Raw genomic sequence first — 15,554 nt, 5'->3', positions numbered from 1 at the left:
TGTATAAATAGTGTGTTGTAAATGTGTTTGGATCCCACAGCAAATGGACCCATCAACCCGAAAGCTCTAACCAGAATCCCCAGAATTTATTTCTGAATGAGCATGCTATGTTGTCTTCAGTAATGCATGGGTCAGCTCAGTAGCCACCATCCTTTATTCAAATGCTTCACTGGAGGTAGAGAAAAACATGAAAATCAAACACAAAGATTTCTCTTTGTTTACTTTAGTCACTGAACAGGCAAACAACTGTTTACTCAGTCTGCTTTCTGCAATCTCACAAAAGCCTGATGTTCGTGTGGAAAGATTTTTCTGTTTCATTTTTATATCTCCCTCTCATCAGTATCTGTCTCTAACAGAATTATTTGGCTCTCCTCTGTTTGATTTTGACAGTAAATTCACACAATACAGCTAAGTACTGTTCAATAATTGAATTTAATAAAGACAAATTGATACTCATGGTGAGATGACAGTCAATGATTTTTGCAGTGGAGTGTATGTATTGAACCCACATGTCAGCTATTATTAGGGATGGGCATAAGACTCTGCTCCAAATAGGTAGTGCATGTTTAGATACAGAAGGCTAAGGTTTAAATACAGACATCTTCTCAGAGTGCAGCATTCTTGAAGGTTTTTGTGGGACATATACTGCTCAAGGATTTTGATTAATAAATCATTCTGATTCTTTTTATTAAACACACTATCACCAACATGAGCTCAATCAAACCCTCATACCAAATTGGTTTAACCGTGAAGGCTATAAGCCAATCATCATTGACTTGCCTAGTGTAAAAAAATCCTTAAATATATAAATAGTTTGTTGATTGGCCATAATAACAGAAGAGCACATTTCACGTCTGATTCAGAAAGAATCGGAACTGCAGCATTCTTAGGATGTTCTATTTCCTTCCCAAATGAAACCCGCTTTAAAGAACCGTTTCGTGTTTGGATTTCAAAGGAAAAAGCCACAAAGGTTTTCACATTTTCCTTGTCATACCAAATTGCTCAAAATAAACCCAGTCTTTATAGATAAGTGTGCTGTGTACTATGAGAAGATTATCTCTTGTCTGAGCTGATAGACACATCAGCTTTTAAACCTGTCAAAAGCTTTTTTTTTTTAAGGACATCTTAGTGTCTGATTATCCACTTGTATTCACAAGCACACTCCATCAGAGGTGAAAGTGGGGTCCAGCATTTCTCTGTGAAACACTCAAAAACACAGTGCCAAATGATTTCTCCTGGCCCATGTATGAGGCTCAACTACAGTGGAAGTGGACCAAAGTTACATGCTAATACAATGGAGGATGTATAGCAAAGAGTGGCAATGAAGGGGAAAAATTCAAGAGCTGAATCATTGTTGATACTTTAGCAGCTGAATCACTTTAGATACTTAAAAGATTATGTTACATAATGCTGTTTTCAAGGTCAGGCTTATGAGAGGTTTGTCACCATGCTGGTTGACTCCACATCAATTAATGATCTCACATACTATATATAACTCTTGCCACAAATATGGTTTAAAAAGCCTGTAAATATAATTCCTTATGTTTATGAGCAATTATGGAGCAAATCCTGACATTGCTATGATTTTACATCCACATTGTACTCTACAGAAGCTTGGTAAAGTACTGGAAGTCTTAGCTTTTTCTCTGTTGCTATACTAGTGAAATCATTGTTGCACTTATCTTAAATTGAGCCAAACCAAAATATTCATAACACATTGGCTCTAACTGGTGCATTATAAACAGAGGGCATGGCATTTAATGGCAGTAATTTGAGTTTAATGGCAGTATAATGGCACAACATCAACAAGTTATGACAGACATCATATGTGATCACACATGCTGTTGACGTTGCTTCATATGCTGAGATAAATCTGTTGGCCGTTAAGTCTAAATGGTGTTGTCACAGTGCCAGAATTTTTACTTCAGTGCCAATAATAACTTTAAATTCAGTGACATTGTCAAGCCTCAGTTCAATTTTGATAAATCAGCTCATTTTAATCAGTGAGACAGTATTTCTACCGTACAGTTGGTGTTATTCAATCACAATTAGTGTCAGCAAAATGCATTGATAATTACAATTTACAGGTGTTCGAAAAGAGTGGGCAAAGGAGAGACAACCTCTCCATAAAGAAGACACTTACCCCATTGAAGTTCCCATATTACACTGAAGAATAAAATCACAAGTTTCCCATTATTTTTGAATGCAGCACAAATCTCCCACACTCGAACAAATACGCAAACGCAACCTGTCGTTAGACAGAGAGCAATGACACAGAAGCGCGAGCTTGACCTGTATGAGTAACTTCAGTAAGTGGCTTGTTTAATGATTTTTTTCATCTTGTCCCGGTGTCTTCGTTTACACAATTAGCTCATTTGCTTACAATAACGTTAGCTACTGTAGGAAAAGTTTGCTAAGTCTGGCTAGATAACGGCTAACTTAAGTGTAAAAAGCTGAGCGCCAAGTCTAAGTATGAATGTTGGATACAATGATTGATAATATTGGTACATGAACCACCATGGCAGAAAGATAAACATTATCGCTGCGTCTGCAAACTGCAGGTACCCTAATTTGCTATAACGTTATTTTATTGAATTGCAGAACTCCACGCTTAAACACGTTTTATGTCGTTAGCCGAAAAGCACAAGTGTAATTTGACATTAAAAATGGCTACATTCCAATTATTTTATTGCCCTGGTATTTAGCACTCTGGCAAACTGTCATGAATTAGCGTTACTGTGGCAACTAAATAGACCAGAGCCATATTTAATGTTATTAGATGCACCTGTGCTTTTCATGATGTGACACGTCAAAATATCTCCTGTGAAAAAGCTCTGTTATTGTTGAGACACAAATTTTTTTTACCATGTCTTGAGATATGACTTAATGTCTGTCTACCTTGTCCTTGCCAATGGTTTACCATTTCTTTTCAATTCCTTTATAATTGAATCTTGACATTCTACCCATTACAACATTAGGTTTTGCATTTTCTTCCTTTACTTGGATTTTTTTTAGCCTTTGTGTTACCTTCAACTCCCTGGTCATGTTTTCGTTTCATGTCCTTGGTCTAATTATTCCAATTTCAGAAACTTAATTTGAGTTAATTTTCCCTGTGATATGATTGCCACAGTGCAGGGTTTTCCTGGCTCCATGTGAAGTTGTGATGGTATATGGATGGAAGTTTGGGAGGGTTAGAAACAAGTTCTTACAGTGGTTTTCAAACTGGATTTCAAATAGTTTTCAGTTTGTCACTGTTTCAACCTTTGTTCCGTATTACAGAACAGTCTGATTAGTGACTGTCTGTGTTAGTGTTGGGCCTGTTTATTCTTGTTTACTATTATTATTGTGCAAGACATGTTTGAGAAAATGAGTGGCTGTCTGTTAGCTTCCAGCGGTTGTCTTGTTGTATAGGGTCAGTTTTAAACTTTGGTATTATCACAGACCAATCTGTTTTATAATCCTAGCAATGACATGGGAAAAATGCATTGTGTACCTTGACTTGATGTGCTAGGGGTTTGATGACCCAAACTTCAATAAGCACTTGCAGCTATTCACCAAACCAGTTCTTTATGCAAAACTGGCCCACTGTCAAAGCATGCAGTTCAAGGCTGAAGGCTGAAATAAAGTCTGCACACTAAAACACTATTTCTGTCTTTATTACCGTAAAACTTAAATTAAAAGCCGAGCCCCAATTAAACGCAGAGTCCCTTTTGCTGGCCAGGTGTGGCTACAGGTTTTGACAAATAAACGCAGGTCTCAATTAGACGCTGGGTCTGGTTTTTATAGAAGTTCTTTGGATGTATAAAACCTCTTAAAGCCCACCTGGTTGCCCGCTTGAGCTAGTTCTTAGCTGCTTAGATCGCGCATACAAATATAAATGTTTAAACATTTGTCAATATGGACATGCTACACATCATTAGATTGGTTAGATTCTCCACAATTCAATCGTTGAGTTCATTTTACGGAAATCATAAGCACCACAGTATAATTCATTCAGATTTACTAGCATGGTAAACAAGAGAGACAAAAAAAAAAGTGTTGACACCCTACCTTTTGAAGCGGTCATAAAGTCTGAATATGTGTCCATTCCTCCATTATTTACAGTATTTCCCATCTTTGCTGAGCAAGAGTTTTGTGTGAAAGGAATTAAAGGCCTGTCCCACATAGATGCATGTTGAGTTCAGTGATTGAAGCATATAAAAGCCCAGGCTATTAATTGAAGTTTTACGGTAAACATTAAATGACTTCACCCCAAATTACCTTTATTGAATCTAGAATTAATTTAGACATTTTCCATAGATGGAAGAACATTAAACAAGATTGAGTTGGAATGTTGGAAATAATTGTGAATTCTTTAGTTTACATATTGGATTGTAACACACTAGGGCTAGGTAATGTTTAAAATCCATATCACGGCATTAATGGGATTATATTTCTGACATACCACAATATGGCAAAAGGAAGCAAAATCTCAAGAGACTAAAGTTTGTGTTCAGTGCAATGAACTGTCTTCTGCTGTTACAGTATGTATTACTGACTAAACATATAAGACAAAAATGTCACTGACAAAACTCAGTTTTTAATTACAATTGCATGGTGTCATTTATTTGAACAACAGAATTGTATAAGGATGCTAAACAATATTATGGAGATGCTAATATTATTGCCCAGCCCCATATCTATGTGTATGTATGTATGTGGTACCAGATAAGCAGTTTTTACTTTGGCCTAATGATTATGGCTGTTTTGTGTAATTATGAGAAATGAAGATAATAGATTTCTTAAAGCAAATATTAGTAATTTGACCTAATAAAACATTATAATTTGATGTTTTAGTAACAATGTTAATGGAGATGTGTGTAGGCTGTACTTCAACCTTCAAATGTAGATTTAGACCAATTTTTAACCTGGTGTACATCTAATCTAATCCATCTAATCTACGCAAAACTACAGTACTGCTAATGACTACCACTGAACAAATCTTGTGGGTATTTCACAATAAAAGCCAAACAGGGTTCTCTTTAGCGGAAAGCTTTTACTGTGAAAAGCAAATACAGAAAGTGTTTACTTTCATAGCACACTGCTCATTATCTCCTGTTTCACTTGTTTTCACAGCATTTTAGCAGTGCTTTGTCCCCATAATTCTGGTGGTCAATCAATGATGATTGAGATAGGCAGAAACTGTAAATACATGAAATATGCTTTTTTTTTTTTTTTAAATTCAATGCAATGTTTGTTTACGGAGATGTCGGTTCAAGCATCTGCAATAGATAGAGGCTGCAATGTTATTCAGCCAGATTAAGCACAACAAAGCTGATGAGGTGGTGGTGGGAGGTGGCTGTGCAGTGTTGTGATGAGAATGTATGCTTGTCTTGTACAGGATGTTTATCTGTTAATGATTTATAGTCAGACTTTAGAAAAATATATATATGTAAATAATCAAGTTCAAGCTTAATGGCATCTACATAGGAACGCCAGGAAGCTATACAATTACATTCACCAAGGCACTCTACTGAAACACTACAAATCCAAAATTAAAACTATACAATATACAAAATGTCAGTGGATTGTAGTAAATGAGTTACATCTTAATTGAATGCACAGCTATTTAGTTTTTAGTGTGAAGTCATATGCACCAGTAATTTTTTCCACAGTTTATTAGGCTCAACACTGTAGGAACCCTTGAACGCACAAGTTACTCCAATGGACTATGACAGTCCAGTAATTTTCTGCCTCAACCAGGAAACTACAGGAGGGAACTTGTACTTATGATGACACACACTGACATGTTTCAGAGATACAGGATCTTAAAAGAATCTAGATGTTTTTTAGAGTAATGTTTAATTACAATATGGTCTATGTAGTATAAAAAATAATTGTTGTGCTGATGCGCTGTTGCAGAATAAGATTCAAATGTCTTTTCTTAGGTGTCATTACCGATATTGGTCTGTTAGACCACAGAAATAATTTATTATTTTGGATTTTATATATATATATATATATACTCAATGGCCACTTTATTAGGTACACCTGAACAATCTAATGCATATCCAATACAACAGCCCTGCCATAACATCCATCTCTACAAAGTTCATAATGTTCTTCAACAGGGCTCATCAACACTAACTTTTAAAAGTGGTTGCCAGGCTGGCAACCAGGCATCAACTTTTGGTTGCCAAAACTGAAAATATGGTTGCCATTTTTAGCCACCTTATATTTTGAATAATTAAGATACTATGTAGTTATATGTCAGTTAAATAATGAAAATGTGACATAAAAGAATGTTTAAAAGCTTTATTACAGTAATCAAACTGAAGTTTATGTTTCATCTGATACTTTACAGAATTTGAATCTTAAGTGTTATCAGTTAACGTGTCCACCCTCAATTTCTGGTATACAAAATACCAGCATTCGTTTGTGATGTTGATGGGTTAGTCGAACTTTTCACCCCACAGTCAAACAACTTAATTTGCTTCACCATTGTCTCTAAAACAGAAGCCTGTGTGCGCACGCAAGTAAATGCACGTGCAGCGTTGTCTGGTTCCAGTTCCGACTGTAACAGCAATATTTCAATATCACTAATGCAAAAAATATTAAAAATAGATTTATTTTGGGGTTATTTTGCTGTCCCTATTATTTATGTTAAAAGTAGGGTAATCCATGATTTGATTTGACTTTTGATTTCAAGGTCATGATTCAATTAGATTTTAGATTTAAACTTTTTTCAGCACAGACTGCTATTCCATTGTTAGACTACTGTCTATGTCAGTTAGTGGGTAAATGGCGTGGTGGGTAAAGAGAAGACAGTTCCGGACTGTAAGGATGGGCAGCCTAACAAAAGGCGGACTTTTTTGACTTAAATGCTAAAACATAATGCTAATAATTGAATTAACATCTCGATGACAATGTCAATGAAAATTTTACAATATAGGCATCATAAAAATAGACTTTATGGGAGAACAGTTGTATTGGATTGCATTAGATTGTGCAAGTATACCAATAAAGTGGATTGTCAAGTCATTAGCTTTTAGGAGCCATTGCTGATTGGCTGTGTCAAATATACATTTTAATGCTCTGTGTTTTTTCCAAACAAGAAACCAGAGATGATATTTTACTGAGACTTTTTGATGTCACATGGAACTAATCCCGCCATTCAGAGAGAAGGAGGAGAAGCACTATTAATTCTTGCTACGATCAATTTTGATGTTTTTTTTTCCTGATCCGACCCAAACCTCTAAATAGCAACATTCTTTGTGTTTTAGTCACAGTTTGATTTTTTCCAAGTGGTGGATTTCCTCACAATGTGGGACTATGTTGTGTGGGGCCAGAAAATTATAATTCCATGACAGTCTTTACTGTGCCTTTCGGGCCCAAAATGTACGCTAGTAGAGCACAATTAATTCTCTCCAAAACAAAAATCACGGAGAAGAAGGAAAAAACAAGCTTCCTTACCTTGTGTTTTTTTACCTTTTGTTTAACTTTATCAAGAAAGATGCAGCACAAACTTTCCCACCCTCTCCTCAAGCAACTTGTTCTGAAAGATGCTCATTTCCATATGGCAACACCTGAAGTTGTTTCATTTTTCAGTTTGTCCTTGTTTTTCCTTCAATTCTCTGAATGTATGTTGATGTGTTGTTCGCTCAGGTGTTACTTCAGCTGGAATGAATAAGAAGGTGAACATAATGACGGGCAACCCTTTTTTCAGCTTTTCTTTTACTCTTTGAGGATTTTTTTTTTTTTTTTTTTTTAAATTCAATGCAATGTTTGTTTACGGAGATGTCGGTTCAAGCATCTGCAATAGATAGAGGCTGCAATGTTATTCAGCCAGATTAAGCACAACAAAGCTGATGAGGTGGTGGTGGGAGGTGGCTGTGCAGTGTTGTGATGAGAATGTATGCTTGTCTTGTACAGGATGTTTATCTGTTAATGATTTATAGTCAGACTTTAGAAAAATATATATATGTAAATAATCAAGTTCAAGCTTAATGGCATCTACATAGGAACGCCAGGAAGCTATACAATTACATTCACCAAGGCACTCTACTGAAACACTACAAATCCAAAATTAAAACTATACAATATACAAAATGTCAGTGGATTGTAGTAAATGAGTTACATCTTAATTGAATGCACAGCTATTTAGTTTTTTAGTGTGAAGTCATATGCACCAGTAATTTTTTCCACAGTTTATTAGGCTCAACACTGTAGGAACCCTTGAACGCACAAGTTACTCCAATGGACTATGACAGTCCAGTAATTTTCTGCCTCAACCAGGAAACTACAGGAGGGAACTTGTACTTATGATGACACACACTGACATGTTTCAGAGATACAGGATCTTAAAAGAATCTAGATGTTTTTTAGAGTAATGTTTAATTACAATATGGTCTATGTAGTATAAAAAATAATTGTTGTGCTGATGCGCTGTTGCAGAATAAGATTCAAATGTCTTTTCTTAGGTGTCATTACCGATATTGGTCTGTTAGACCACAGAAATAATTTATTATTTTGGATTTTATATATATATATATATATACTCAATGGCCACTTTATTAGGTACACCTGAACAATCTAATGCATATCCAATACAACAGCCCTGCCATAACATCCATCTCTACAAAGTTCATAATGTTCTTCAACAGGGCTCATCAACACTAACTTTTAAAAGTGGTTGCCAGGCTGGCAACCAGGCATCAGCTTTTGGTTGCCAAAACTGAAAATATGGTTGCCATTTTTAGCCACCTTATATTTTGAATAATTAAGATACTATGTAGTTATATGTCAGTTAAATAATGAAAATGTGACATAAAAGAATGTTTAAAAGCTTTATTACAGTAATCAAACTGAAGTTTATGTTTCATCTGATACTTTACAGAATTTGAATCTTAAGTGTTATCAGTTAACGTGTCCACCCTCAATTTCTGGTATACAAAATACCAGCATTCGTTTGTGATGTTGATGGGTTAGTCGAACTTTTCACCCCACAGTCAAACAACTTAATTTGCTTCACCATTGTCTCTAAAACAGAAGCCTGTGTGCGCACGCAAGTAAATGCACGTGCAGCGTTGTCTGGTTCCAGTTCCGACTGTAACAGCAATATTTCAATATCACTAATGCAAAAAATATTAAAAATAGATTTATTTTGGGGTTATTTTGCTGTCCCTATTATTTATGTTAAAAAGTAGGGTAATCCATGATTTGATTTGACTTTTGATTTCAAGGTCATGATTCAATTAGATTTTAGATTTAAACTTTTTTCAGCACAGACTGCTATTCCATTGTTAGACTACTGTCTATGTCAGTTAGTGGGTAAATGGCGTGGTGGGTAAAGAGAAGACAGTTCCGGACTGTAAGGATGGGCAGCCTAACAAAAGGCGGACTTTTTTGACTTAAATGCTAAAACATAATGCTAATAATTGAATTAACATCTCGATGACAATGTCAATGAAAATTTTACAATATAGGCATCATAAAAATAGACTTTATGGGAGAACAGTTGTATTGGATTGCATTAGATTGTGCAAGTATACCAATAAAGTGGATTGTCAAGTCATTAGCTTTTAGGAGCCATTGCTGATTGGCTGTGTCAAATATACATTTTAATGCTCTGTGTTTTTTCCAAACAAGAAACCAGAGATGATATTTTACTGAGACTTTTTGATGTCACATGGAACTAATCCCGCCATTCAGAGAGAAGGAGGAGAAGCACTATTAATTCTTGCTACGATCAATTTTGATGTTTTTTTTTCCTGATCCGACCCAAACCTCTAAATAGCAACATTCTTTGTGTTTTAGTCACAGTTTGATTTTTTCCAAGTGGTGGATTTCCTCACAATGTGGGACTATGTTGTGTGGGGCCAGAAAATTATAATTCCATGACAGTCTTTACTGTGCCTTTCGGGCCCAAAATGTACGCTAGTAGAGCACAATTAATTCTCTCCAAAACAAAAATCACGGAGAAGAAGGAAAAAACAAGCTTCCTTACCTTGTGTTTTTTTTACCTTTTTGTTTAACTTTATCAAGAAAGATGCAGCACAAACTTTCCCACCCTCTCCTCAAGCAACTTGTTCTGAAAGATGCTCATTTCCATATGGCAACACCTGAAGTTGTTTCATTTTTCAGTTTGTCCTTGTTTTTCCCTTCAATTCTCTGAATGTATGTTGATGTGTTGTTCGCTCAGGTGTTACTTCAGCTGGAATGAATAAGAAGGTGAACATAATGACGGGCAACCCTTTTTTTCAGCTTTTCTTTTACTCTTTGAGGATAATTATAAATAGAAACCTTGATAGAGATTAAAGAGGCCTTTAATTTATTAATGCTATTAATTAATTAAGGCAGAAATTCAGAAGGGAACACGACAAAAGCGACAATGAATTTTTAACATGAAAAAGAATCGACATCCCCGTGATGGACCTGATTAGTGTGTCTCCCCATTGATCTATGTATTCTCTTTGCTCTGTGAAGTTTCTTCCCCCATCCCTCTCACTCGATGCTGCACTTACATTACGTACAATCCCCTGTGCCTGAGAATGGCTGGTTGAAGCACTCATTATTGTGCTGAAATTATATGCTGAGGATGGCAGAGGAAAGGAAGTGAGTTAGGGTAATAAAGCCTTTTATTCCAGTGTTGCCCTGCACAAATAATGACCTCATTACAATGATCTCTTTGCTGCTGTCATTATACAATTACTATGACAAGCTCATATTGAATGCCGTGTTGATAAAAGGTTTAGTTTTTGATTTGTTACTTGGCTATGGAGTCATGTTTTCTTGCTGCAGCTTGTGAATATCATTTTATTGATTTCTCTTACCTCTTACAGCTCCTACGATCTACAACCATTTTTTTGTGATATTTCAGGGAAACCTGACATATTTTCAGTCATGCTGCAAAACTGAAATAACAAAATTTATATATTCTTCACACAAATTGAATAGCAAAATATTATTTGTTAATTAATTAATTATTTAACCTCTCAATTAGCACCTGTTTCGGTAATGATATACATGTTTCAGAAATTAGGTTGATGATTTCGGTAATGAGAATTGGTAAGATTGATTTTCTTGCAGCAATTATAAGATAATCTAACTAATTCAATAACAAGGACAAAATTAAAAACATTAGCTCAGCACATGACTTTTTTGTGGTTAACAACAATCTGGTTAAAATACAATATACAAGATGCAATATACAGAATAACAACACAAAACACAAACATGTTTAATAGAACAAACAGATTTTCACCAGCATTGAACTGAATATGTTCAGTTCATGTATTTATTCTGCTTAAATAGTATGTTTAAAAAGTCTAAAAATAATAATATACACACTGCAATAAACAATATAATAACAGAACACAAACAATCACAAATGTCATTAAATAGGCCTGATTAAGCAAAATGTGAAACTGTGAACATTGCTTAGACTGAACATTCTATCCACCCCACCCCTCATTTCACTTGCAAAGAACTGAATAAAAGTCCAAAGGATGTGGCAGGTAGTGGCCCCGGGATGATACATTTGATGTCGTCCAAGTAGTACCACACTTTGTCTCCACTGAATCTCAAAGACGGAATGTAGAACTTGTTCTCCCCAGCACAATTCATAGAGTTCACCTCGTACTGATCACCCACAATCTGCAGAGGAAATAGGCAGAACAAAAGGTACAGAATAGGACTCAGGATTTATCATTAACATGGAGTGTCCATACCTCCAACTAGTACATACATCCAACTAGTAAACTACATACTTGTGTGATGGTCCCAGGGAACAGTTCTGCATCATATACTGTATAAGTAAAGGACCCACTTTCCCACTTCTAAAACAGGCTCTGGCTCTGCATTCTCTCTTTCTCTGAAGTTGAACTCCCCTGGTTTTGTCAATGTTAGCAATTAATAAGCAGAAAAAAAAAAGTATTTTGAGGTGAGATTCAACTCAGACATTGAACTCAGTCACACATCTTCAATTATTTGATTTTATAAAATGTATTCAATGTAAATGTTATAAGCAGCATATGAACTGGTTGACCTACCTGATGTATTTTTCTGTATCTATTGCCTTTATGAGGATGTTATTTACTTATTACTTAAACAACAACAAGAAACAATGTATTTTAAGTGTTTTAATTGAGAATCATATGACGACACCAGTCAAAATGTCATACGGGATAACGTTAATGAATTTTTGAAATATTCTATTAAAAATTTGAATCAATAATATTTCATGAATATATATATAGTGAGAGAGTAACGCATATTTAGAGCTCAGAAAGTAAAACTTGCACAATGATTTTTTCTCATTATAATGTGTTTGCTTTAGACGTGACCCTACTTGTTCAAGTTCTTTACCCATATTTTAACGCTCAATGTGTTTTAAGCTGCAAAATGTCGTCTGAAAATCTTTTACAGTACTTGGCATCATGCTATTATTGTTTTCTTAACTCCATAAAATGAAATTATGCATTTTAAAGGAAAAAAAATCAGCGTTATCCCACCTGACTGAAATTGTTGCTTGATATGACACCAAATGAGTTTCCACATGAATTGTAATTTTAACACAACTAAAACATAATTTATGTTCATAAATAATCATAATAATAATAAAATTGTTTTTTCAAGGAAATTAATTTGGCTATACTGTGAAGAAATCACAGACCAAAAAAAAAAAAAAAAAAAAAATCATTCAGTGTTGTTTCTTTCCCAGATTTGGCAAACAAGAAAACGTTTAACATTTCCCATTAAATAATTTTAACATTTTTCAGATTTTTGAATAATAAAACAGCAGGTTCAATTCACTATTGAAAAGTACCTTGAATCATTTTATTGAAGATCATAGTCACTCTTGCTTTTCCTTTTAATTTTGTTAATTTTATTTAAGTTTTGGATTGTTGGTTGGACTAAACAAGCATTGTGAAGCTGTACTGTCGCAATAATTACGTTATCGACTTATTGTACGATATATGGACATGACCTCAATACTTTTTTTCTGACCTCAATATTGCCTGTTGTGTTCACATGCGTCTTTGTTTATATAAGAATGTCATCAACATTTTAGCCAACATAATGCCAGAATAAACAGCAGAGTTTTCCCTACCATTATTAAGACTTGGGGCGCGGCTTTAAGCATTTTTTCACAGCGCCAAAGCCAAATGAACAGAAAAAACTATGCTGAGACACGTTTTGCTGTAATTTCTGGTCACGCGGCTTCTGTCCTCTCGTCGTCTGCCCTCTGTGTGGAGTTTCACCGTGGCTGGGGCTCAGGCAGCTCCTCTCTCCACACACACACACACACACACACACACACAGTGTTATCAACTTGGCGACTTTCTCGCTACATTTAGTGACTTTTTGTTGCTTTTTTGTATTTCACCATGGGGTCCAAACAGTTATCCGGTATGACATTTTGTGACTATAATGTCTAATGATTCTTAAACTTTGTAATACTCTCAATACATGTTCATATCATTTGATTAACAGAGATTAATAGATTTCAATACATTTGTTTTTTATAAACATTTTCCTTATTTATCATCAAAATTGCACAATTGGGCCTCTCCCTTGGTGACTTCAGCCTCTGAAACTGAACTGAATGGCGAATTTGTCAATGTGTTCTTGCATGAGGTCAGCAAGTTTTTCTATTGATGTGTGCTTCTTCTCAAGTTAGGTGTTTTTTTACTTCAATCTCCTCCAGTGCACCATCTCTTCCGTTTTTCATCATTGAAACCTGGTCCCAGGAAATGATGTTTCCTTTGGTTGACAGATTGATGACTGTAGGGAAGGCATTTCCTTGACATTTAATGCACCTTCTGTATATGCATTCCATGTTGCTTGTACTGCAGACACAAGACTCAACTATCTGCGTTATAGATGGGATTGCAAGAATGCAAGCTGGTGAAGCTTCTTAATCTTAAAGTCAAAGTGGCTCTTACAAGCTCTTACAAGCACATGTTTCTGTTTTTGAGACATTTGTGATTTTTATAATCCAGAAGGGCTTTATTCTGCAGAACTGAGCCCTGGATAGCTTGTGCCATGGATGCTGACTGAGAAACTTGCGTGGAGTCTCTCCACTGTGTCATTCAATGCCCTCTTCTGGAATACTTGTCCTTTCTTGCGGGCCTCCCCAGTTTTACCATTAATGACATGTGTCATCCTGGTGCAGGAAACGACACACTCATTTGGCGGGTGCTAATTTCCACCTCTGCGCTACAGGCACTACAATGCCCAGATAAAATGTATCTGTTTAAAATAAATTAGCATGTAAAGCCAGAATATTTTTCACATCTAACTCGGTGAATGAAGGATTTATTTCGACAAAACCAGAGCTGGTGATTGTTGAAACAGTTGAAAGACTAATAGAGACAGTTTTGGTGAGTTTTATTTTGTTTGTCGAGTTTTAATGAAGTGTGTTTTTAAGATGAGTTAACAAGGCAGTTAAGCTGGTCTTAGTTCGGTAAAAGAAAGAAACTTCAATTCAGAAGGTATACGGTTGTATTTTTTTGTTTAATAAGGAACGTATAAGAATATTTCCTTTCTTGACAATTTGGGAGTTTATTTTGTTTATTTATTAGACTAGTAAAGCAAAGAGAGCTTGTGGAACATAAACTTGCCACACACAAATATATGGGCCGGTATCACCTGTTGTTGGGCTGACGGTGGCATATCGCTCAACCCAATCTCAATACAGCATCTCCGTATCAGTTTAATAGAAAGAGGAGCGTCTGTATTTTTGACAGTATTCAAAATCATACCTTCGGGATTTCTAAATACCTAATCTAAAATGTAAACAAAGATCCATTGAAATGAATGTGGACGCATTGCATTAATGAGAATTTCAGCTCAAAATGAAGTAAAATACAATAATAATGAACTTTTATGTGTTAATTACACACTACAAGAAAGAGCACAACATTAACTTTAATGATATTAAAGGATATTGATAGGTTTTCAATGTAGTGAGTCCCTTGGATAGGTGGTCATTTGAGTGGGTCCCCAATAAAATTTGTGTTTTTTGACAAATTGTAGTGTTAAACTCGTGTTTGATGTTATATGGTTATAATTCTGGTTATTCATGTATGTTGAAAATGTGTCTTAAAATTAAACAAAAAAATCCCAAATCTGTAAATACTCTACAGACACACAGCAGCTGACAGAAAGAGGTCATATTATACAGAGAAATATTAGCTTTTTGTTGGTGAATAAATGTTAAAAAAGGGAAGCTAAAGGGTAACGAGAATGCTGAGTTTTCAAATTTCATCAGGAGTCATAACACCATCAAGCACACCATGTTTAATTAGTAAAGTAGTTTAAAAACAAGCACACAAAAAGCAACATTTACTGTATACTGTTGTTAGAAACTGAGTACAATTAGTTGATAATTAGCCTGATCAGCCACCGTCAGTAATCAATACAGACACACATTATTAGACTCTAAACCATTAATCAAACCAATAACTAACCACAGCCAACGTCAAATAACCTCATCATACTTGAGCAGTTACCTACTGTTTCTGTAGTGGTGACAAAACATTAAAAAATATTGGCTACATGCATTATTAGCA

General features: G+C 35.3%; 1 protein-coding gene across 2 annotated transcripts in view; it reads left to right on the top strand.

Annotated features, from left to right (window-relative positions):
• The window catches only part of LOC122881629 (CUB and sushi domain-containing protein 3-like), a 229,266-nt gene that overhangs the window by 14,934 nt on the left and 198,778 nt on the right, over positions 1 to 15,554 (top strand). The window lies entirely within an intron of this gene.

This window comes from Siniperca chuatsi, linkage group LG9, assembly GCF_020085105.1.
Source record: "Siniperca chuatsi isolate FFG_IHB_CAS linkage group LG9, ASM2008510v1, whole genome shotgun sequence".
In the NCBI taxonomy this organism is placed as follows: domain Eukaryota; kingdom Metazoa; phylum Chordata; class Actinopteri; order Centrarchiformes; family Sinipercidae; genus Siniperca; species Siniperca chuatsi.
This window is presented reverse-complemented; position numbering and strand designations above follow the sequence as displayed.